Source organism: Lissotriton helveticus, chromosome 1_1, assembly GCF_964261635.1.
Source record: "Lissotriton helveticus chromosome 1_1, aLisHel1.1, whole genome shotgun sequence".
NCBI classification, from domain to species: Eukaryota; Metazoa; Chordata; class Amphibia; order Caudata; family Salamandridae; genus Lissotriton; species Lissotriton helveticus.
Genome location: NC_136057.1, coordinates 1,870,388,900 through 1,870,414,018, shown reverse-complemented (window position 1 = coordinate 1,870,414,018; position 25,119 = coordinate 1,870,388,900). Strand labels below are relative to the sequence as shown.

Below are 25,119 nucleotides of genomic sequence, written 5' to 3'. Positions count from 1 at the left end.
ATGAAGACTGGCAAGAGAGGTGAGTTAAAACTGTGTAGATCGAGCCTGGGGAAGGCAACAGCGAAATATGGGAGAGAGACCCAGAAGTGAAAGAGTAGGTTGAATCTAGATCAGGGTTCTCCAAAGTCGGTCCTGGAGGTCTGGATCCAGGCCAGATTTTTAGCATATCCCCATTTAGATAAATGCAGTTATCATAAAAATCTGGCATGAATCCGGCCCTCCAGGACCGACTTTGGAGAACCCTGATCTAGATTCTTGGGCGGTAGAGGGCTAGCATTAAATTGACACACTTTTTAATTAGTACACGGCTATTGGTTCCGATTCGTTAGATGTTGCCTGCTATAATTAGGGCTTCTTCTCTAGACAGCGTTGTGTGTTTCTGAGCACACTTCTATTGACATCTGCATCTGATTCTTGTTGTGACAAAAGTTGTGATGTGAACTAACCTCACTATTTTAATGGTATCACCTCTCTCTGTTTTACAGGTAACAGCTGCCTCGCCTGCCCTGGTTGGTTTAAGAGCCCCACTGAAGGAGGGACTGACACGAGGTGGTTGAGACTACTGATTCCCCATCAGACGCATTGCAGTGTATGTAAGTGCAGTGAAATGCCTCCAATTATTTGTCAAATAAATAAATGACGTGATCTGGAACCCTTAGGGTTCTACTGTGAAGCTGACTCAGCCTCTGCTATATACAGCCGTGATTCTGAGGTTCACATGATACTTGCAGTTAGTGCAGCAGGGAGCAGTTCTCTCAGGAACGAATGATACATTCTTGGAGATCCATCCATACACCCACCCACCCATCCATCCATCCATCCATCCAGCCATCCCTTCAGCCATCCACCAATCCAGCCATCCATCCATCCATCCCTCCATCCATCCTCCCACTCATCCATCCATCCATCTATCCAAAAATCCATCTATCCATCAATCTATCCATCCATCCACCCACACATCCATCCATCCACCAATCCATCTATCCACCGACCCACCCATCCATCCATCCACCCATCCATCCATCCATCCATCCATCCAGCCATCCATCCATCCATCCACCAATCCATCCATTCACCCACCCACCCACCCATCCATCCACCTATCCATCCATCTCTCCATCCATCCACCCACCCATCCACCCACCCATTCATCCACCCATTATCCATCCATCCATCGCTTCTGACTGTTTGATCTGAGTACACACATGTGAATGTTATGGTTATGTTCTTGTTACCTCTTCAGAAACTTCTGCTGTCAAGGAAAGTTCCAATAACCATCAGTTAACATTGAAAGCAAAAGTATATGAGCAGGCTGGTGCCACTGAGGGAACGAACAACACCCCACTTCCCACCTAATATCACCGTTGTGAAACAGGAGGCTAGTCTTTTTTTAATCCATGCTCTCGGATTGAGATGTTTGGTCAATGGTCTGCATTTCTCGACAACATATTTTATGATTTTATAATTGATAAACCTTTTTTTTCTTCTGGAAAATACTTCCACTTAGTTTATGTGTACCTCAGTCATGTCAGTGTTATGGCTTCGTAGCGCTGTTGAAAGGGCAAGGCGAGTTTCTTATGCTTCTTAAAGCGTTAAATGTTCAATGTTGCCATTTGCAGTGGTTAAAAGTTTCTCCATTGATTGCTTTTTTGTGACCTGATACTTATTGTCCTTAGGGAGTTTTTCTTTATTGTGCCATCTTGTTTTAATTTTTTATGCGTGTTAGGCAGTCTTGGTTCTTGCTCCCTGCTTTGGTTTTGATTATGAATTAAAGCGTGGCTGCAGGCATGCTCTTTAAGGTGAAGTCCTTCAGGAAGCACACATGCCTAGGGGACATTTTGCTACCATAACATGGATATGGGTCCTCACAGAAATTTACATGCACTGAATGTTCTCCATGAGAGCCTGAAAGTGACAAATCATTTCATGTCTATCATTATTATTTGTTTACTTATCGATGACAGTATGTGATATAGGTGGTCAAACTGGACACCATGGCATCATAGTTGTAGCTGCACTTAATTTGTAAAAAAAAAAAAAAAGTGCAGGGTTCCACTTTTTCTAAGAAGCTCACCCACGCCGCTGCTGAATGTTTGGGCTGCCAAATACCAAGGCTGTGTAACCTTTATTTCAATCTTTATTTCACCTCATGTCTCTTTCATCAACAAATATTCTCTCCCTGCCCCTATATCACGCTCTTGTAAGTTCAGTTAGGTTCACCCCTGCTTTCTCCATTTGCCAATGTTTGTTCTCTTTCTTTTCCTCCTTCTTTCTCATTTTGCTACTTTTCTCTCTCTTGTCCTGAGTCACAGGCTGATGATTAAAAAGAATCTCGGGGCTCCAAAACAAAGAGTGCCAGTGTGTCCCACCTGCAACCCCCAGGTCAAAGGAAGCACTGAATTTGTTTGGTCCAATGAGTGCCATCCACGCATGTAATTAAGTTTACTCCAGGTTTCTATGAGATGAAGAGACAGGCTGGGGAGCACACTTCATGGACAGCCCTCTCTCGCTTCCTCTTTTTCTAAATCTTTCCATCAGCCTTTTGTCTCTCTGCCTCTTTTCCTACCTCTCCTGCTCTCTTGCTATTGGCATCACCTTCTATATATTAGATTTGTTTGGTTGGATACTTGGTTGGAAAACAGATTGGCTAGAACAATATGAATGCCTTTGAATCCCAACATCACACCACTTGTTCATTAATAGCTCACCTCTACAGCCATGCAACAATACATGCCAACCAGATAGGAATAACTATACTCCAAAAGGTGGTCACTGAGGGTCCAAAGTTGGTGAAATGTAGGAAGGGGGAAACAAGCCATCTGACATCTCAACACATTATTAAACTATTACAGCCAACTACTTCCCCATGGCATCTGGCCGAATCTTTAAACCGTGGCCCATGGCCCACATCCAGCTCTTCTCCACATCCATCATCGGTCTCTCAAGCCCACAGTCTGATTTAGTAGTCTCTAGCTGCCGGGCATCCATAAAAGCTTAGTTCCTACCATTATTCTGCATCTGAGGTCTTGCTGGATACCTCAGGGAGCTACCACAGTCCATCACCACCAACTCCTTTACAATTTGGAGTTCTACCTGCATGGTTGTGTGAGACTGCCCAGGCCTGGTAAAATAAGACTAGAGGCCACTCACATGACTTCCTCCCTCTGCAGCAAAAATCCAATGTCCAAACTTTTCCCCTTGGGTCCTCTTGTTGGCAGGCAGAATCCCCTGAGAATCTCTGTTGCCACCTTCCTCCACATCTGCCTGAAGGAAGTGCTGGACCACCTCTTTAATATCTTCTCCAGCCAGATGAGCTTCAGACGTCTCAAGCATGAGGCCCACAGAGAGTTGCTCAAAACTTTGACTTTACAGTTGCACCAACACAGATATGGCACACTTGTTGAATCGCTCCTGACTCTTAGTTGCCTTGATCTCGCCCTCAACAGTCTTTTTCATTTTTGTCAAGCACCGCTCTATCCCCCCAAGTTATACCTCATGTTGGCCATCTGGCATAGCTTTTGGGCTCGGGTCATCCCTGCCATATGCCAACTGCTCTGCTGAAGGACACAGAAACTCTGGCACACCATTAATAACTCATCACCAGTGCTGTGCCAAGATACAGCTGGAGATTAGCTGGTAGACATTCATGGAGCTGCGGTCCCTTTGGCTTGATTGTGCCCTGGAGCTGAGATGTAGAGCACTGCTGTTCTTCCCGAAGGAGGTTGCTAGTTGAGGCCACAGAAGTGACACAACAGCGGCGTAAATGTGGCGCATGGGGCTTGTAAATCTTCCCCAAGGAGAGTAAGTGATTTCATTTGCCCAGACTCACAGAATGTTGAGCCGACGCAGGGGCTCGAACCTGTTTCCACAACTCCAAAGTCAGCCGCTCTGGTTGTTACGCCACATCCCCTCCTGTTCCATTCCAGACTCTACAGGGCGGATTACGACAATAATCACACACCATGGGATGAGTTGCTTAGTTTCTGTTAACTACAAATACATTTTGGTGATACGTGTATTCTTTAGAAAAATTCTGGGGCATATTATCAAGGGGGTTTATCTCCGCTTTTTTGGCTTTAAAAGCCAAGAAAGCGGAGATAAAATTATCTCCCTATTACCTGGCTGTCGCTAACACCAGTTAGCGACAGCTAGTAGGAGATAGCGACCATCTTGGGCCCCACTTTGCATGTCAGTGATATTTATCACTAATGACATGCAAAGTGGGTGTGCCAAGATGTTAGCGACTGGAAACAGTCGCTAACATCGCTATCTCCTATTACCAACTTTTGGAGATATTCGCGCTAAGCGCGAATATCTCCAAAAGCTAACACCTGTCCTGAGCAGTTCTTAGCCATGTTATCCAATGGGAGGTGGATAACATGGCTAAGAGCATTAGCTCGGTAATGCATGAATATCGCTGACTTTTCAGCGATATTCATGCATTGCGGCCGTTTTTCATTGCATTTGCGATAAACCTTGGTAATACCAAGGTTTATCTGCGATAAAAATCGCCGCAGCGCAGCAGTAAATGTTTGTCTCTAACCAAGCAATAGCGATAATTATCGCTATTGCTTGGTAATATGCCCCAAAGTCCCTAAACGGACCTTAAAGAGCAGTTTAATGTGTGTTTTGTGTCAGGAAAGACATTTCCATAAAATACCTTTGCGTTTCCTCCTTAAAACTATTTACTCCTTGGAAAAAACTACAAAATATATAAAGAGGTGCCTATTATTTTTCAACAAAAACAAAGCACTTTGGGGTATATTATCAAGGGGCTTTATCTCCGCTTTTTTGGCTTTAAAAGCCAAGAAAGCGGAGATAAAATTATCTCCCTATTACCAAGCTGTCGCTAACACCAGTTAGCAACAGCTAGTAGGAGATAGCGACCATCTTGGGCCCCGCTTTGCATGTCAGTGATATTTATCACTAATGACATGCAAAGTGGGCGTGCCAAGATGTTAGCGACTGAAAACAGTCGCTAACATCGCTATCTCCTATTACCAACTTTTGGAGATATTCGCGCTAAGCGCGAATATCTCCAAAAGCTAACACCTGCCCTGAGCAGTTCTTAGCCATGTTATCCAATGGGAGGTGGATAACATGGCTAAGAGCATTTGCTCGATAATGCATGAATATCGCTGACTTTTCAGCGATATTCATGCATTGCGGCCGTTTTTTATCGCATTTGCGATAAACCTTGCTAATAGCAAGGTTTATCTGCGATAAAAATCACCGATTTGCGGCGATAATTTTTGTCTCTAAACAAGTTAGAGACAAAAATTATCTCTATTGGTTGGTAATATGCCCCTTTATTTCTTTTACACCGAATCTGAAAATACCAAATGGTTGCCTGTCTCTCTCAATGTCTCCGAAGCCATCGCCATCCCTCCTCCGCAGCCTACGGCCAGGCGGTCTCCCCAGACAGAAGCTTTTGGTGAGGACATCCTGACACAAACCATCCAACCCTGACACCGTGTTTATTCTTCTGGGCAGTGGCTGGGCTGCCCGAGGCTCCCCTCTGATAGGCCATCATTCTCCAGCCAGACGTGCTGGGAGCGGATTGAACGATTTATGTGCATTGGAGCTGACAGCAAATGGCTGCCCCAGCTTTATTAAAGGCTCCTTCCTTGGCCTTCTATTGGCCTCCGCTGCCCACACACTGTGCCTGTCTCCCGTGAGCACGAAAAGCATCCCTGTGAACTGTCCTCACACAGCTAACATAACTTCTTATTTGCAAGCAAACAAGCTGAGCAAGGAAATATTTCCGAGACTTGACTTTGTTCCATCAGGGTCAGGCCGCTGAAGATTTCTTTTGGGTCACACATTAATGTTTTATTATATTACATGCATTTCTGCTATTTGTATGGCCTTGAAACTCTTTTTAGGTCTTGCCTACAGACTGCTGGGAGTGCATGTGCTTTCTTGCTCACACCTTTGTGCGCTGCTTACCAGTTCAGATCCCCCGTGCTGTCTGTGTTGTCCCCCCACTATTCCATTGTTTACCAGACAAGTTTTTTTTAGGTCCCGCCTGGGCAGCGCATGCACTGCCCTGCGATCCATGCTGTATTGGAGTACGGAATAGAAGCCCCGCCCACTCTCCGCCCATATTTGTCAGTGGCTTGTGTCATTGTCCTTCGTAAATGCTGGCTTCTGTTCCGTTAATAGGCTTGTTAGTCCCTCCTTAGTACCGCCTTGTCTTCATTTGTAACCTCCCATGAGGACTGGCCCGTTTACATCGGTTGTTACACGGTATGTCTTTTTTAGTCTGTAAGCATTATTTTCTTCAACGAGTTTCTCCTAATGCAGGCACGACCTGCTTTCCAGCAACATTCAGCGCGTCATGTCTGCTTTCACTTTCAAGCAGCTGGGACATTGGCGGCCGCTTCTTTGAATAGGTCTCACATTTACAAGAGTTTGAGCTATTGGCATTGTAAATGACAATGCCTTTTATTTATGTGTTAGTTAGCAAAATATATAAATAAAAGGCATTGTCATTTCTAATGTCAATAGCTTAAACTCTTGCAAATTCGAGACCAATTTCATTGCAAATGCTTGTTTAATTTGTAACTGTTAACTGCCCCTCTGCTCCCCTGTCCCTCCAGATTGCTTTATTCTTAAACCCATCAAATATATTTATCTGGTTTAGAGTGGGCAGAACCTGGAATTTACCTACCAGGCTGTTCCTTTATATTTCATATTTTATTAATTTGCTGATTTACGATTAGTGTCCATCATCTCGGTATATAAAGTAAAAAAAAATAGCTGACGCACGTGCATGTATGCAGTGTCAGGCAGCAGCGGCTGTACCCTCATGACGCATATGTACGTGTCACTGCGCCTATTTTTTGGGCTGATGCTGTTCAGTATCAGCGATCACTTTTCTCCTCTGGCAAAGCTGAACAATAACGGCAAAAGCATTGACAAAGCCAATAGCTATACATTGGCAAAGCCAAAGCGGAGACCAACTGACAAAAATCATTGTAAAAGCCAATAGGTTTGAATTGGCAAAGCCAAGACTGATTGGCTTTGCCAAGCTTATTGAATCTGGGCACTCTTTACAGCTCTGGGACCAGAGTGAATACGTCAATGGACATTGTTTTCAGGTGTATGTCACAGTGGTTAGAGTTTAAACGTATAGTAGAAGAAGTAGGCCTTTAAGATGGAAAAAGTTATTCCTGAAATCATTTTTGCTTTTTGCTATACATTCACAAATTAGGCATGAAGCAAGGACCTGCAGCCATACCAGCCTCTGACAAACTTCCCCAATGAAATTCCATAATATTTTGGGCTCAAGCTTAATTGAAGTAATCTGTATTGGGCATTTATAAAGTGAGCACCATGAAATGAAGCATAATTAGTCACAGGGACACCTTAAGCTCAAACTTTTAGGCTAAAGTTGAGTTTGTTGAGAAAGTAATTTCTCAGTGCATGGCCAAAGATAGATTTTTTTCTCCTGGGATGGGGCTCTTAAGTCCTTCTGTCCTGTGGTGGAGAGATGCCTTCGTCCAGTTCTCGCGTAGTGGGTCATTGGAAGAGTGAGTAGCTGGGAGTTGCTGGAATGGAGGTGGCATTGTCCATTGTATAGGTGCTATGGCACGCCGTGGTGCGAGATTTAAAGGCTATATTTTTAGGAAGCCAATGGAGGGACTTTTGTATAATCATTCTTTATTCAGATTTAGAGAGGATAGGAAAACAAAACATGGCATTACATCGTATCATCAACATTATGAAGCAACATTTGCTACAGCTAATAGCCTGTGTTGTCATACACAGTCCATTATCTTGTCGTATAACCAAGGCTTTATGTGGGCTGGGTCCTGCAGGTGCTCAGCACTGGCAGTTCTTAAAAGCAGGTTCTGAGGCGATTCTCTATCGGGCTCTCCATTTTTGCCCTTATCTTCGGGGTGAAAAAAAATCTTAACTCTGCAGCAATACCACTGTTTAAAGCCATTGATGTAACTACAAAGAGAATCTTTTGGGTTCTTTCACAGTCTCATCATTTCAGAACTGAAGCATTTTCAATATTATATACAACTAAGCGAACGTTGTTGCTTATTTATTTAATGGAACAAACCACCATTGACAAAGCCAATAGTCCTGGCTTGTTTTAGGTATAATGTTACTTGTTGTATTATATGTCTGGATGGATTGGCAGAACCAGCAAAATACCAGTCAGCTGGCACACTATGCTAAGCATAGATTTTTAGCTTACATGTTTTTAAGCCATGCCCTTAATTACATTGGCCACGCCCCTTTGAAATACCCCCCACTTTTATCATCCCACTTAAAGCCCTGCGTATAACATTGTGTTCCCTTATCACTAGTCCGATTGAGCAAAGTTTAAGAAAATTGCAGTAAAAGAAGAAGCAAACAGAAAAGAAAGCAAAATGTGAAGTCGCCATGCTAACTCACCATGTCCACATCGCCTTACCTAAACTTCCCCTAGCCCAGATTGTCAGTGACCTCGAACATACACTTCGCATATTATCCAAAAACCTTGCAATATTTTTTTCCTGTGAATAGTTGCTATTTGGATAGAAACCAGTCCCAGATATCCTCAAATGTTGGCATCTGGTCATACAATTTATGGATACTTTTCTCAAAAGATGCCATGTTAAGCATGGCTTGCACCCCAATCTCTTATGAAGAAATCCTGATCGTTCTCCATAGTCTCAGTATACCTAGTTTGGCCGCTGTCATCGAAGAAGAGAACCTCTCTTATATGATTTCTGTTTTATTTTTGGACACATTGTATAGGATTACCATTTGGCTAGTTAGCCCTCCAAACCTGTGTTATCTTTCAGGGTACCCCGAATATGCCCAAATATTTTTGAAGTTGGTGGCACTCCCGTAATGAACGTGCAAAGTTGCGGTCAGGGTTTGCCCAATCAACAAGCTGTCGAGGGACACAGCACTGCTGTTCTCAATGTCATTATTTACAACAAGGGGTGGTGAGGGACAGAGTCTCTGAATTAAGCAGAATACTCTCACCCAGTCAAGAGATCAGGGCTAGATCCAACACCGTTTTTTAACTCATTGCACCATCCCAGTTTCAGAACCTGGCTGTATGCAAATTAGTCTGTTCCTGTCCCAGTGCATGATGGGAACAGGGCAAACCAAACTACAAAAGCCAATTCTTACACTGGGAAGGAAACAAGCTTCCGGGGACCGGTTTCTGGCATTACAGCCGTCTTCGGCCCGGCTTGCTTGAATCCTGATGGTGCAATGAGCAAGGGACTCATGTCTGAGTATACCCTTCCACGCTTAGGGTGGACAAAATTATTTACAACAATGTCATGACAGACCAGTGCCACCAATGTATTATACTCAAATAACCCAATTCCAATCTTGTGTTGTATATTTATTTTGTTGTGTGCTAGTCAAAGTTCTTCCTCATACTCCTCCAAGCATTATGTTTGCAGTCTACCTGACTGCCAGCCTTTTAATTCATATGTTATAGGGCTTGAAAAGCTATGATTTCTTTTAGTACTACATAATCATGATGCTATTCATTTGTATAGCCCCCACATTTGCATGATTTTTTTGCAACCACAGCACCAGCTTCAGACAGTGTGATATTTGACAGTGTTTCCAAAAGTTGGAGGGTGGTAGTTCAAATTCTTGCCGTAGTTCTGCGAAGTACTTAAGGTGTCTGTCTACAACTAGTTGGTGTATGAAGAGTATTCCCTTATTTTCCCAATTTCTTTTTCGATCTATCTATATGATTGCCTTTGTTACACCAGATTGCCGCTCCAATACGTGTTCTGCTATTTACGTCCAGCTTCTTGTGTACTTTCTGTTATGCATATTTGAAGGAACGTACGATAGAGTTCGAGTTTTCTGATCCTCATGTATTTTTCATATATAGTAATCTCTTTCCCCTTGCTTTATGAGGGATAGCTTTTTTCTGTATTATTTTGTGTGCTATTGGGTGATTAGCCATGCTTTATAAATCATGATTGATTGATTGACTGTCCAGTTGTCTGTGTTTTACCAGTTGCCATGGTTTGAAGCATTCTTATACGTCCGATATTTTACCCATGTGGGTGTTGGCCATTATGATTGCCTAGTCTAATGTCACGCCAACTGAACCAGAGAATACTTAAAATGTCTGAGGTTTGCATGATTGAGATGTGTTGGTACAGTCTCATGCTGTGATGAGTGGCACTCAAGAGTTAGTTGATCATGCAATTCAGCCAGCTTTACGCCATCAAGCTTACTACCATTTCTAACGCATGAAGCCGTCAAAGCTGTCAGTGTGACAGGAAATGAATCTGTTTTCAGCATTGGAGTGCACATCACACTTGTGTTGTTCCAAAGTGAGTTAATTACACCATACATGGCAAATGAATTTGCATGATACTCTGAAGAGAATATCCTTCGTTTTTGATGGATTTGGGGAATTAGTAGACTTGACATGACACTATGCTGCAAGCCGTACCACTTTGGCTATGAGTTCAATGCTAACCGCTGTCAGTGATGTGTAAATGCATTCATTTAGTTTGGTGGTGTGAGCCCGGCTCTCAGTGAGTGTGCTGTGGCTATTCAATTATTATTAAGACAACCTCTACTCACAAAGTCATCCCAATAACTTTAGCAAATGATCCAGCTTCTGACTCAATTCAGATGATAAGAAATGTTGTGGAATGAAGAAGTGCTGCCTGTGATTCCCTTGTGAAGCAGCGAAACCAAATATGGCGAGAAAAAGATTGGGATTACCATTAATATGGAGGAAAACAAGTTCCAGGTTTCAATTGTACAAGGTGCAATTATTCCCAGTACTATCTAGTTCCTCTTCAGTGTGTAGCAACCTGTCAAAAGCATTGTTTGAGGAGATCCATTGCTTGAGTCACATTTCTGTCCAAACAAATATTTTAATTCCTAGACCACTTTCAATATCTTTAGGGTAATAATACCATTGCCTGATATGGATACCGGGTAAAGGATGTTCAAGTCAACTGCACTGCATGAAATGCCCCTTTTATAGTCTGGCTTGACAGTATAGCTGTCGTCACACAATTATGTGAACAACACTAGAGAGGGGCTTTGCCTCCGCCCACATGTTTTTTTCTTTCTTCTGAAGTTTTATATAGCGCAAACTTGACCAGAAATCAGGTATCAGGGTGCTTTACATGAGCACCAGTTGTGTTACATGAGGACATATTCATTTTTGTTCGGCACAGGGAGAATAAGAAACAGGATGTTGAGTGTCATTGCCGAGACTCGAACCCAGTTATCCAGATTTGAGGTCGACCGCCTAGCCGTTGGGCTACATCCTCTCCCCAATGTTTGGAGCCAGGAGTATATATTTTGATTGGACAGAAGTTATGTGCTTCCACAAAAAGTGCTTGCCTTCCTTGCAGCTCTGATCATTTAGTTTATTTATGTAGCTTCCTAATCTTGAACGTTCAGGGGCACACACATGACATTGGAATGCTATTAGATATCTAGGTCATATATGTCGTTTTTCTCTGGCAGCAGCACAGATGGGAGCAGGGCAGTCATTAACATACATGGATTTTTAGGTCATGTGAGGCTTGTAATCCCTCACATGATTATACAACATTCCTTTAAAGCCAGACCTATTGGCATTGCCAATGCTTGCAGTTTTCTGTGATGCCCAATTTCCTGTTCCTGCTGTTATAGACTAGGACTGAACCTCCTGCAGTGGAGGAGGTACAGTTAGTTCATTGAGATGGCCCATTCAAGGCAGGATTCTCAGAAAGGTTTATTGTATTATGCAACAACTTTAATGTGCCCATGAACCGAGGGAATCCAGCACTAATTTGCAATGCTGGACTGGGAACCTAAAGCAGCCCTGGGAATTTCAGTGGACCTACCCCTACCCCGGGAGGGGTACAAGCAGGAAGCACTGCTGCATGACAGAACCCGCCCCCTAGCACTACTACTTTTGTAACTGGGGGCCTAAATTGCTGCATTGTTGCAAATCCATACTCCATTAACAAAACCAGCCCCCACCGCTCCAAACCCCCCAGCCTTCCGCTCCAAACCCCCCAGCCTTACAGCCTCTCGGGCAAACGCCTGATGCCTGCTATGGCCAGACCAGCCCTGCACATTTGACCTTCAATCTGGTGACAAATAGTACTCGCCGGGCAGTAAATAATTTTTAATCTGATTGGAGGCCCCACTGTCGAAAGCAAACTGCATTACAAATGCAAATGCCACTGGAATGAGGAATGAGAAATAGGAGTGTGGGGAATGTCTTGCATGAACTGCATGCAGATCTCGTCCTGGGAGTAGAGCATCGGTGACATGCTTTCATTTAATAAACACTTCGGGTTCACTGACTTGTTCTTGACTGGTACAGCACCACTAAAAGCGACGAGGAACCTAGGATTGTGGGACACTCTTCCTTGGTGCCAGTTCTGCTTGGTCCGCCAAACTGTTTAAAATAGCAATGCTTGTTTCAGTGTATAAAAGGGTTCATTCTGAGTGGAAATTGGAGGGAAGAGACCTATTGTGTCAAGTTAGCCGGAGGGGTTTCTCTGCTAAATCCAATCGATTGATTCACTGGTAGACGCATGGACCTTCACTCCTAAAATGGGCCGGTCTCAGGGAATGGCACGTGAGTGAAGAGCCTCTCACTTGGAGGATCAGTGGTTTAGGGGATTGACTCAAGGATCCAGTGAGTTTCCCAGTTAAGACTGAATGATTCAAAGAACTGGTAGCGTGAACCAGAGCGGAGCCTCTCTAGGCTTCGATGGGCTCAAGGGATCGGAACAGGGAAAACCGCCTCATACAACATTTGAGGGCTTAGTTCCTTAACAGTCATTGTGGCAGAGACAGTACCTCCACCATATTGAAGAGCAAGCAAATTAAATGTTTCTCTCAAAACACCTCCCACACTCATCGTGGGAGCAACTACAGAGCCAGAAGACTGGGCTCCACGTTGAAATTCTTGCCGCTTAGGTAGATCCTGGTGATAGACTCCAATGACGTGGGATGATATCCTGAGCCCTTATAATAAATGTCTACCACACACTGGGAGTATCCCCCTGGGTTGCTTGGGAAATTTAAAAATGTTTTCTGACTTAAATTCAATGGCACTCTCTAATACAAGGGACACTGGTCTGAAATATTTAGGATGGGAAACCTTATAGGGCAGGCCCTCTGACGCTATTGCTGTTGGAATGAGTCTGCTGGACTGGTGGTCCTGATGGAGCAGTTGGTAGCTGCACCATCAGTGGGCACACAGCAAGCCATCACCCTCTAAATAGAGGGGTTGTTCAAAGCGGCGGGCAGCCTGGACGCCTTCCTTGTTTTTGGTAGATGTCCAGTTAGCACCCACCTCAAAACGAGGCTCAAAGCCTATCGCCTTGAAGGCTGGATGACTGGAGGGGTACGTTCACGAGCATCAAGCCTGTGACTTCAAGAACTAGGTGACGCAAGGGACTAGCACAAAGGGAATGCCTAATTGATGCCCCCCCATAAAAAGTAAACTAGTGCAGCGACCCAAACATTTTTCGTGGGAGCCCGTTGCTGGTGCTACCAAATGCAGGTGTTAAATGCCACATCCACTTAATCTGGAGTCTATATCATGCCTCTTTCTTTCAAAACCTCCTCCTTCTTCCTCGCTTATTTAGCTTTCTCTCATCAAAGTCTGATAATTGACAGTACTCCCCATTCTCCACCAATGAGTACCGGAGGTCACCACCAGTACCCACCTGCACAAATTAAGTACTGCAGAGTCCTTGTTTGGCGCCCACGCACCCCACAATCGGCCCCCTCATAGCACCAGCCATTTTACAATTGCTCTCTCTCCACAGCAACAACGTGTTTCTTCAGCTCAATTCGCGAGAACTGAAATCTGGGAGAGGATCCAGCCACCACTTCAGCGTTTTTCTTTTCTTTCCTTTCTTTTTAATCAGAGAAGGAGTGCGCTTTCAAAGCCCACGAGATAAAAGTGAGATTTTCATTTGAAAGTCGCAGACGCAGCGCCGTGAGTGAAAGCTTACAAATGGATTGTTCATCGTTTGAAGCGTCGGCCTAGCTGGGAGCATCTGCGGTCTTTCCCGCCTTTATCCTGTGGATTGATGCCCCAGCGCTGAAAGAAGGATGCTGGTGAAGGTTCACACCCAGGCCTCTTTCCTCAGGGGGTGCTCTTTCTACTACTTAATGTTAGTGACATGTTAACCCCCTCACCCTTCGCTTCCTCCTGGAAGGTGTTTGTTTCTGCTCCAGTCTGTAATCACATTTCTAAATGTCTCATCCTATATGTCTCTCAATATATCCTCTACCTCCACTCTCAGACTCATCCCAAACCTCATTCGGCTACTGTGATCTCCCTAAGACCCTTTCTTGACTCTTCCCTCCTCTATCCCTCCTTCACTCACCCAAAACCTCATTCTACTACTGTGATCTCGCATATAACACTGCCTCGACTCTTCCCTCCTCTGTCCCTCCTCGACTCACCCCTAAACCTCATTTTACTGCTATGATCTCCAAAAAAACACTTCATAAACTCTTACCTCCTGTATCCCTCGTTTCACTCATCCCAAACCTCATCTAACTAATATGATCTCCTAAATAGCACTATCTAGAATTTTCCCACCTCTAACCCTCCTTTTTTTCTATTCTATCTAACAGAATAACATGTCTACCACTCAGGTTAACAATTTACATTTCCTTATAGTAATCTAACACTAATCCTATAGGTTCTGGAGTAGTGTGCTACTCGCAGAGAAGCACTTCAACGCCTCGTCAGTGCTTTGTAAATACAATTACAATTGCCATCAAAACAAATTACGTTTGACACAAATGCAATCTTTATTTATTCTCACTCTTAGCAGATTTCCACCTTCCTACATCTGTGCCTGAGCTACTTTGGTGCCATGCTTCTGAGCAAGGTAGCTGGATCCATTCCAGATTTTCAGCATAGCCACTGGCTATGTAAATCTCTCCCCTTTAGGCTCTGAGTGAGCCATGAAAGTCTGATCCCCATGTAAACTCCTGTTTGCACAGGTACTGGAAGTATGAAATATGCTGCAGTAACAACAACCCCCGCCTTTTTTGCCAGGCAACTCTCGGCAGGTCAAGTTTAAATATCGAGATGTGTTTTTTTAATATGTACGTTTTATTATTGAATCATGCACAGAAAGAGCTAATACAAGGTCACAGTTACCCTTTTATTCAAATTTGAGATGTGTAATTTAGTGAATCAAGCACCAGTAGTGATGCATTTATGATGGGAAACATAACTCCATCTATCTATAAGGAAAATAATGACAACAGAACTGGAGAGGCATAGATCTACAAGAATTGGTACCTGCTATAACATACTGCCAGCTTTTCAAAGTTTTCCATGAAAGTTCCCTTCCATTACCATCCTTGGGTATTGTTGGGAGAAGGCGATAGGGAGAAGAGTTTCTTGAAAATATCTGTGAATGCAAACCTTATAGGGAAGCTATAGGTTGGCGGCAGTTGTTTGTAAGTAATGTTAGTACGGCCATGCTGTTTCAAGGAATGAGTTTCACTCACCCCTAGTGTAGCAATACTGTCATTTCCCACAGAACTAGTCATTTGGAACTTTCCTTCATCATGTGAGTTTGTGGAGATCTGTGTATTGTGCTTTTTTATTTTGGATGTGAATATCTGCCTGTAAGCATAATAGCAAGCCTGCTCCTTCACCCGTCCCTGAATTTCCAGCCTTCCTCCCTGGGGGATCTACAAAACAACCCACTGTGGCAGCCTCTCCAGGGTGCGAGAAGTAGCCCTTGATATTGTCCTGTTTTCAGGAGGAAGAAGCCAAACTGTTTCCAGTCAGGGGGAAATGTCCACTAATAACAAGCTGGGCCCCAAAAGTTTGAACATTCCTGAGGACCTGACTTTTGTGCGCCCCTTGACTAACTCCATTGGGGCCTGGATAAATCTGGTCCTCTGTGCAGGTATCTCAAAGAGAGACACACACCTGACCTAGGTAAGCATGCAATCCACCCTGGTCATCGAGCTTCTGTGTGTTCACTTGAGGCTGACGTCAAGCCTGAAGAGGCCTGCCAGAGGAGCCGCTATTGTGCCAACTTGCTTGAAGGATCATCCACAAGAGAACACCCATCTAGAAAGTCAGAGATCTACAAATGCCAACCAGAGGGAGCTCATGCCACCCAATGGCCATCTCAGCAGAGACAGCAGCGATGGAGGCAAGCTGCTAGACAATAACTAGGGGTAGGTGAGAAGACCCTAGATATGCCGGACGAGCCTTCTGTCCACACCTTCCTTATTTAGGGGGCATCTCCTTCCTCCTTGTACCATCCCCAGCCCTCTACAACAACCGCCTGGTGTAATGTCAAGTATGGGCAACCTACTAAGCTATGGGCATGGATGCCGGAGAAGTGTCATCTTCCTGGCCCATGTGTTCCCAGATCTCAAACTCCTAGACTGTCCTGCCGCTGGGTCTGATCGTGGCTCTGCCATATAATTCCAAATTACAATTAACCTGTTCTCAGTTTGACAGATTTCCACATTGTAAATCATCAAGAGTGACCAAGGAGCCCTGATCCTATGAGGCTTTCAACCAGGATATCAGAAATGCAACAATCCTGGCCTTTAGGAAACCCCTACCCTGAAAGAGCCAACAACCAGATGACCGTGCAGCAAAAACCAGAGCAAGAGAGAGGAAGACAGAAAAGGGAGAAAGGAGGTAGCAACGAAATATAGGAAATTAGTGTCAAAGGACCTGCAAGAGTGAGAAGAGGCAGAAAGTGTAGGTTGGTGAGAGGAAGAGGCATGAAGTGGAATCAAGACTAAGCAACATTGCTGTTTCATAATATTGTTGGGACAAAGAACAGTAATCATTAACAATATTTCACTATAAATAGACATTCATTCCAATCATACGCCAATGAATTCAGGGCGTTGATAGAACAGAGCAGTCAGTGCGATCCTGTGCAAGATGGTAGATACATAGGCTTATTGATACTAGCTGATTGTATATAGGAACTGCAACAAGCACTCTCCAAGAAAGTCACTTCATCCAGAAAAATATTGGATAGTTATTCATATGAAAACATGCTTTATATCATGTTTATACTAGTAACGTATTATTAGAAGACAGTTGGTATATATGAGTCCAGTCAATCATCTATCGTCACAAAGAACACATTCCCGTTTCCATTTAAAGTTGGTTTAATTTGAAGAGACAACGCCTCCAGAGAAAACTCAGGCAACACGGGTTTCGTCAATCTTGACTTTTTCAAGGCAGGTAAGTCAAATCGTCACTGGTGTGGTACAATTTCTTCTAAAAATCGTCCCACCAAATCCACACGAAAAACGTCGCAGAGATGAGAAAAGATCTCATGCACGTAAACCCAGGCCCTCCATGTATGATAACTGAACACGAACGACTGGTCTTTTATACCGGAAGGACAGGATTGTGCACCTTCTGCACGGCGTTTCTTAACACATGGAAAGTGCTCCTGGCTTCTGTTTTTGGATAGTGGATATTCCCTACTGAAGGCCCCATGTATGGACTCGTAACTAGCAAGTGATTAAGAAAAATATTGTGTTAAATTATAACACGTGGAGGGCCTGGATTTTCGTGCATGAGAGCTTGTATTTTATTATACCATTTTGCTAACCAAACCATGTAGTGTTGTAGTGCTTTTTAAAGACTTAAAACCGTCCGATACAAAGTTACAAAAATCGTAAAACAAAGTAAAATCATAAAATTCCGAAAACATTTCACTGGGGTAGTGGGGAATAAGTGCTTGTTAATAGATTTGCAGTAGACTAGATAACAGGTTAAAAACTAAAGTTGTTGGTAGAGAGCTCTTTAATATGGTTACTAACGCAGTAAAAGATTATAACATCATTTTCTACTTCTAAAAGTCAGGAGGCTCCAGATGAAGAATATACTGGGTGGATGGAGGATGCTTTCTGATCATGAAAGCAGCTGATTTTGCTCCAGATAGGTGAGACAGGTGAAAAGCCCAAACTAACGGTGGCACCTGTGACAACTTTTCCATTTAACAGAAAAAATCCAAAATGTTTCCCTTAGTGTTGGCTGAAAACACCCATCTTAATTGTACAGTTCCTGAAATGGCTCCCTGTTCTGGGGAGGCCAGTCTTCAAGAATAACTTAAGTTATGCCATAACTGCTGTGCCCAACTGGCACATCTGATCTATCTTCAAGGATTTTTTAACCCGGAAGCAGATCCCACCAGGAATGGAGGATCCTTCCTTCAGAGAAAATGCCCCTCAGGAGAGGGAACACATTTGAATGAGACTTTTCATGCCTGCATGTGGCTTGGAATTGATCTTCCCTGCATGCATAGCTGGTAAAAACAAACTTAAGGTAAGTAGCACACAGCAGGAGCCAGGACAAAGCCAGGCTGGAAACGAAGAATGCAAAAAAAAGATAAAAAACGGAAGGAAGCCACTCCCCATCTGTGCCAGTAGGATCTGCAAAAATACCCCTACCAACATCAAATTGTACTCTGCCTGAGTGGCTTAATTAGAACTTTTGCCACCCGTAGCAGTCCCAGCCTTTGCCCCCCCCCCCCCCCCCCAGGGGGCAGCCGTAAGAGTGGGGGACGGTGGGTGCGGGGAAATGAACCCGCGCGGCTGCAGGTAAGGAGGGGAGACCGTCGCCCCAAGATTTGTGCCGCCCGGGACAGACCGCCCCACCTTGCTACACCACTGCCATGCCTTCCTGTACTTTAGAAAGCAACTGCAGACGCACCTCTTCAGAGAACGATGACCGGTTACACACTTGGATCCTTCAGATCTCCAAATGCTCCACCCCTTATAAACGATGAGTACTACCTCAGTGGTCCATTACTCACAAATTACATTTGTCCTATACAAACATCACTATAAGCAGATTTTATAACTTCCAACTTGCAGGACAATCTCCACATGCGAGGAGGGGGCGGGGCCTTGAAAGGGGCAGAGAAGTACCTACCAGGCAATTTTGAACCTCACCTTCTCCCAAGTCTCCTCCTCCCATAAGAAAAAAAAAAGCTTTCTGAGGCTGTTGCCAATGTCCTGGGGTGTTTTCACCTCCCTAAATGTACGTCGGCAGTTTAATGCCTTGGAAAACGAGTTGGAAAACCACTATTTCCAATGGTTTTCAGCTCATTTCCCCTGCCACTGTGTGATATCGGCTCCTCACCGGGAGACCGTGTGATGGGAGCCGATGTCGTATGGAGCAGCCCGTGTAGGTAAGAGTGGTGGGTCGACAGACGACCACAAGGGAAAATTAAATAATTAATTCATTTTCACAATGTGAGATGGCAGGCATGAGATTTACAGTTGAGCTTAGCAAAGAGCGGCTTCACTGTGATCAGCACGTGGTGCCTTTTTAAGACATTAATGGGGGATGAACTTTCGAAAAAATCAGAAACCGTTTGGGAGTTCACGGGCCTCAGAGCAGAATCCGAGGTTATCCGTCTGGAAATTGTTCCTATCTACTAATCCTGCATGCGAATTTTAGAACCGCTAATTACTTTCTATTGTAAAGTCTCCGCCAGGAGCCTCGGCGCCACATCCTCCATCCTAAATGGCGGTTCTTATGTTTAATGATTCCTAGGCACATAACTGTACCCAAAGACAAGATTCATCATTATATGCCGTCTTTGATGTCCCTCGGTGAGCCTGTGAATAAAAGCTCGCAGTGAAAGGAAGTGAATAATAATCATGTGGTGAACATAAGAGAGATTCCTTTGCATGTGGAAACCAGACGTCAACAGAGAGACAAATTACTTCAAGGAGTAAACAAGTTATTGTTTAATATCTAAACCTCCCAGCGGGAGACAAAATGCATAGTATAGAAGGGAAGCAGAAGAGAACAATAGCAATAAAAATATGTGTGATGAATTAGTGGTGCTGAAAGGAAAGCAATATCCTATTTTATCCAAGTTACTGCATGCCTCTGAGTGTAAAAAGTATATTTGAAAGGAGTGTCCAATGTTAATCCGGACTGGACCAACGTTGCCCCAATGATTCTGAGTAGAGAGACAGATAAAGAAAGGACATTCCAATTGGATGTGCCCCTTGGGCTCTGATACCTTGGACAGAAAGGAGCCATAGAGCACATAGACAGAGGACATTCCAATTGGAGTCTAGTACCTTAGACAGAGGAGAGCCATAGAGCACATAGAGAGAGTATATTCCAATTGGATGTGCCAATGGGTTCTGATACATTGGACAGAAGAGAGCCATTGAACACATAAAGGGCATTCCAGTTGGAGGTGCCCCATGGAATCTGATACCTTGGACAGAAGCGATCAATGGAGCACATAGAGAGAGGACATTCTAATTAGATGTGCCCCTTAGGTTTGGATATCTTGGACAGAAGCGAGCCATAGAGCACATAGAGAGAGGACATTCTAATTAGATGTGCCCCTTAGGTTTGGATATCTTGGACAGAAGCGAGCCATAGAGCACATAGAGAGAGGACATTCTAATTAGATGTGCCCCTTAGGTTTGGATACCTTGGTCAGAAGCGAGCCATAGAGCACATAGAGAGAGGACATTCTAATTAGATGTGCCCCTTAGGTTTGGATACCTTGGTCAGAAGCGAGCCATAGAGCACATAGAGAGAGGACATTCCAATTGGATGTGTTCCTTGGGTTCTGATACCTTGGACAGGAGAGAGTCATAGAACGCATAGCGGGAGATGACATTCCAATTGGACGTGCCCCTTGGGTTCTGATACCTTGGACAAAAGGGAGCCATAGATCGCATAGCGAAAGGACATTTCAATTGGATGTGCCCCTTGGGGTCTTATACCTCGGAAAGAAGCGAGCCATAGAGCACATAGAGAGGGGGAATTCCAATTGGATGTGCCCCGTGGATTCTGATGCCGTGGAGGACAGAGACCATCAGTTACAGAGAGGATATTCCATTAGGAAGTGCCCCATGGGGGGCTCTGTGATTCTAATCCGTGGGAGTAGAAACACCATGAAACAGACAGAGCACATCACATTAACACTTAAGGATTCTGCTCCCTTGGAGAGTATAGACCCCGAGCCAGAGAGAACATTTTACTAGGAAGTGCCCAACCAGAGATGTACCCTTCTAACTGGGAGAGGAGAAAAAAGTGAAACACAGGGATAGAGGAAAGGCCGCTAGGGGGTGTCTTGTGGACATACGGGCCAACAGACCCAACTCAGCTGGGAGATTTCCAATTGTTAAAGCTAAAAATGTCTTTCATTTGGCTACCTCCTGCCTGAAATCGTCCCCATTTCATGCAAGTCCCCCGAAACAAGTCACCTGATTGTTTTTTTATTACCAAATGTGGGCTTGTATGCTCATGGATTCTAGAAAAGTTGACATCCAGTGAAACCAGAGGAAAAGACCATGGAACTGAGATGTGCCTTAGGGAAGCTGATATGCAGGAGAGCAGAGACCCACAGCCACTGAGAGCACATTCCACAGCACCGGCCCCTTGGATTTTGGTAACCTGACCACAGAGGATGGGAGGAAATGCGCCAGGGCTTGTCCCATGTCCCATGGTTTGTGATGTCCCATGGAGAGCAGAGACCCTTTGCTGCGAGACAGCTTTCCGCCAGGAATTGCCCTGTGAGTTTTGGCACCACCCGGAGAGCAGAGCTCCCCACCCCCACACACACAAGAGAAGATCTGCCCATGGAGTGCGTCACTCTCATAATAAATAATTCCAGATTTGTAAAGCGCGACTTAGCACCCCTTAGGGTATTCAGGCGTTGGGGGCTATTGGGGAGATTAAGTAAGCTATTGCCCAGAGTCACATGATGCTGAGCTGGTGCCGGGGATCGATCCACGAGCCCCAAGCTCTGGAGTCAGCCGCTCTGGCTGCTGCGCCACACCTCCCCCCATGGCACCACAGATTCCCTCCCACAGTGGAAGGATATAGAGTTCACGGTGTATTCTTAAGGGGTGAAAAGTGGGGTGTATTCAAACAAGATCAAAACACTGTGACAATTAGGCTGCACTGATATCTCTGCATCGGGTATTTAACCCACTGAGCTGACCATATTTGATTGCTTTCCTACACCACTGATCAGGCTAAATGGTGCATTAGAGCTCTATACTAATGACGTCATTGGGCTTAGATAGCTACAATGCAACCAGTAATGCCTTTAATATAGAGACCTACAATATATACTAATCAAAACCTCACATAATCCTACTACAGACCCAATGACCAAAAAATAGAATGATCGACAACCAAACACACAGACCAAGTAATCGGCAACGCCACAGAGTGCAATGCACACAATGCAGAACGACTGATCAGTGACAATGCACAGACAAGCTGATCGATCGAGCGCAGACCCACCGATCAACCAGAGACGCACAAACCAAACGCATAGACTGACTGATCAATTACAACAGATATATAGACCCGCTGATTAACTAAACACACACAAACTGATCACGCACACAGGCACATTGATCAACCAAAGACACGGACACGCTCATCAACCAAGCACGGAGACCCCCGTTGATCGACCACCAAGCACACAGACGCCTCCTCGCCAAGCGTCCTCCATTGGAATTACTCGGTGATTGGACTCTCTCGCGGGGGTAAGTGGAAAGGTCACAAGGCACCAGGCGCGCAACACCCATTGGCCTCAAAGGGCTTCAGCCCCGCCGTCGTGTGTGGCAGCCCGGGATGAGACACTTCCCGGGCCCACTCACAGCCGCACCCGAGCACTTCACAGGTCTTTAAAAGACCTTGTGCATGTTAATGGGGCTTTGTGTTGTGTCACCCCTTCTAAGAGCCCCTGCAGCTCGACTCTGCCGATTGCCTAAAGATTCAGCCCCCCCCCCCGAAATTTTTTCTTAGCCCCCCCCCCCAAATTTGACTGGTTGCGCCTCTGCAAGGCACCACAAGCTTTTCGTAGCCCCATTCAAAATACAGACATCGGGTTTGCCAGTGAGAACTGATAGCGCCAAGATGCCGATAAATTATCGAAAGCATTACACCCAAAGCACATGCATCCGAACATCACGCGAGGTGCTGGCTCCCCAGACAGGGCACGGCACTGCCCTCCCCCGTCCCAGCGAGCTCTGCCGAGGCTCGGATGCTGCTGACTTTGCCTGGCACGGGGAGTCTATTTTCTCCCACAGTATTAATCACCGCTGGAGGCTATCTCCCCCAGGACTCCCCTCAGCTCCCCCTGACTCTCCTCTAGCCTGCCCTGCGCTTCCTGTCTATTTTAGTAACACGCTTCTTCCACCTTACCTCTCTTGAGTGCTACTTTTTTCGCGGCATATTATCAAGGACGGCGTTAAAAATTATTGCCGGTTTAGCGGCTGAAAACTGCTGCTAAAGCGTCGATAATGGGCTTGATGATATGCCCTGGAGAATTCCAATAAAAGTCCATGTTCTGGTGTGAACATGGGCTTCTATTGGAATTCTCCAAGACATATTATCAAGCCCATTATCGCCGCTTTAGCAGCAGTTTTCTGCTGCTAAACCGACGATGATTTTAACACTGTTCTTGATAATATGCCCCTTCTTTCTTTGCGTTGGTGTCCTTTCTTCTTTTCTCTCTGTTTTCGTTTTTTCTTTCTTTCAAAGCTTTATCTGTATTGCTTTCTTTTTCTCAGTTCCTCCATAATTTCCTTCGCACTTTACACCCTTCCATCCTTCATTCACCACTTTCCCATTTGATTCCTTTCTTCATTTCTCGCTTCCCCTTTTTATCTTTCTTTTTTCCTCCTTTTCTTCCTTTTTACTTCTCTCTTTGTCCCTTCCTCTTTTTTTGCTTCCCCGTCTTTGTTCCTCCCTTTCACTTTTTTACATTATTTCCTTCCACATTCCTTATTCTTTCCCTTCCATCTCCCTTCATCTATTATCCATTCCTTCCTTGCATTCATCATTTTCTCCCTTGTTCTCTTCATTCTTTCTTTCCTTTCTCCCCGTTCTCTCTCCTTCCTTTATTTGCCCTTTCTTCTTCTTCTCTGTATGTTAGACTTCCAAAATCTAACTGTCAACCTTTTATTTCTTATTGCTTACTTTTTATTTTCATATTTCTTTTCGCTCAACTGGGTATCTCCCATTTCTTCTCCTTTCTTTTATTTTATTTTCTCAATTCCTTTGTTTGTCACTCCCCCGCCCCACTGTGCTTACCTGCACGGGCCGTGACTGCACATAGCATGGATCCCCTTTGTAGAGATGCATTTAAACATGTCAACCCACGCAGTGCTGCCACACACGATATCAGCTCCCTTCACACTGTCAGCCGGCGTGGAGCCGATATCACATGGTGGCACTGCATTGGATATCCATCTTGTCTCTGGAGGCTTTGAACGACTGATGTCTGTCAAAGGATTTAAAACACACCAGAACATCGGGACCAGCCTCCCGAAGTGGTTATTTTTTTGGAGGAGATGAGTTGGGAGGAGTTAGGGGGCAGAAGTCGCTCTCGGGTAGTTCTCTGCACAAGGCCCCGCCCTTTCCAAGGTCCCGCCACATCTTCACAGGGTGAAATATTTTTTAATTTAGCAGGTCTGCAGATTGTCCATAACCTGTGTTGCTTTAAACATGACTCTGTCTCCCAAAGACATACATATCTCTACATCTTCATAATTCTGGATTCAGAGAATGAGCAAAAAATTGTTTTGGGAAATCTAGTGGTCCAGAATTGCCAGATGGTCAAGCTTGAAGCTTGTTTGGGCATTTTTTTGGGGGCCAAGCCACTGCCCATGGGAGCACAAAATAACGGCCCACACGGTGGCCCTTCAAGCTGGCCCGTCTGGCAGTGCCAGGTAGCCAGACTGCTCGACACTCATTGGCCCCATTTTATGTATGACACCATCTGCTGGTCTACGCTCCTTCTGTAAGAGCTTTTTGCGTGCTTAGATTTTTTGAGCTAATCTAGTGCTCAAAATGAAACTACAAGCTCCAGAATGCAACATGCTGCTGATCAATAAGAGAAAATACAGCACCCCTTGGCATGGATGTATTGTGTGCAATGAAGAACATGGGTGATTTTCACACTACCTGGAAATTCTGTGACTCGACTAGATGAGCCCACAGCAGCTCGCATTGAGAGCTGCACTGTGGTGCTGAACACCCTGCCCCAAGCTGAGTTAAGAGCATCCAGATGGTTGCCCAGCAACGCCTGTAAATTGACTGTAAGAAGACAGGTGAGTCCCAATCTCTATTAG

At 44.7% G+C, this 25,119-nt stretch overlaps 1 protein-coding gene across 1 annotated transcript in view; it reads left to right on the top strand.

Annotated features, from left to right (window-relative positions):
• Positions 1-483: 483 nt before the first annotated feature.
• The window catches only part of TNR (tenascin R), a 736,434-nt gene continuing 711,798 nt past the window's right edge, over positions 484-25,119 (top strand). The window contains exon 1 of the mRNA XM_078642004.1: positions 484-593. The gene's annotated coding sequence lies outside the window, so the exon portion shown is untranslated. The remainder of the gene's footprint in view (positions 594-25,119) is intronic.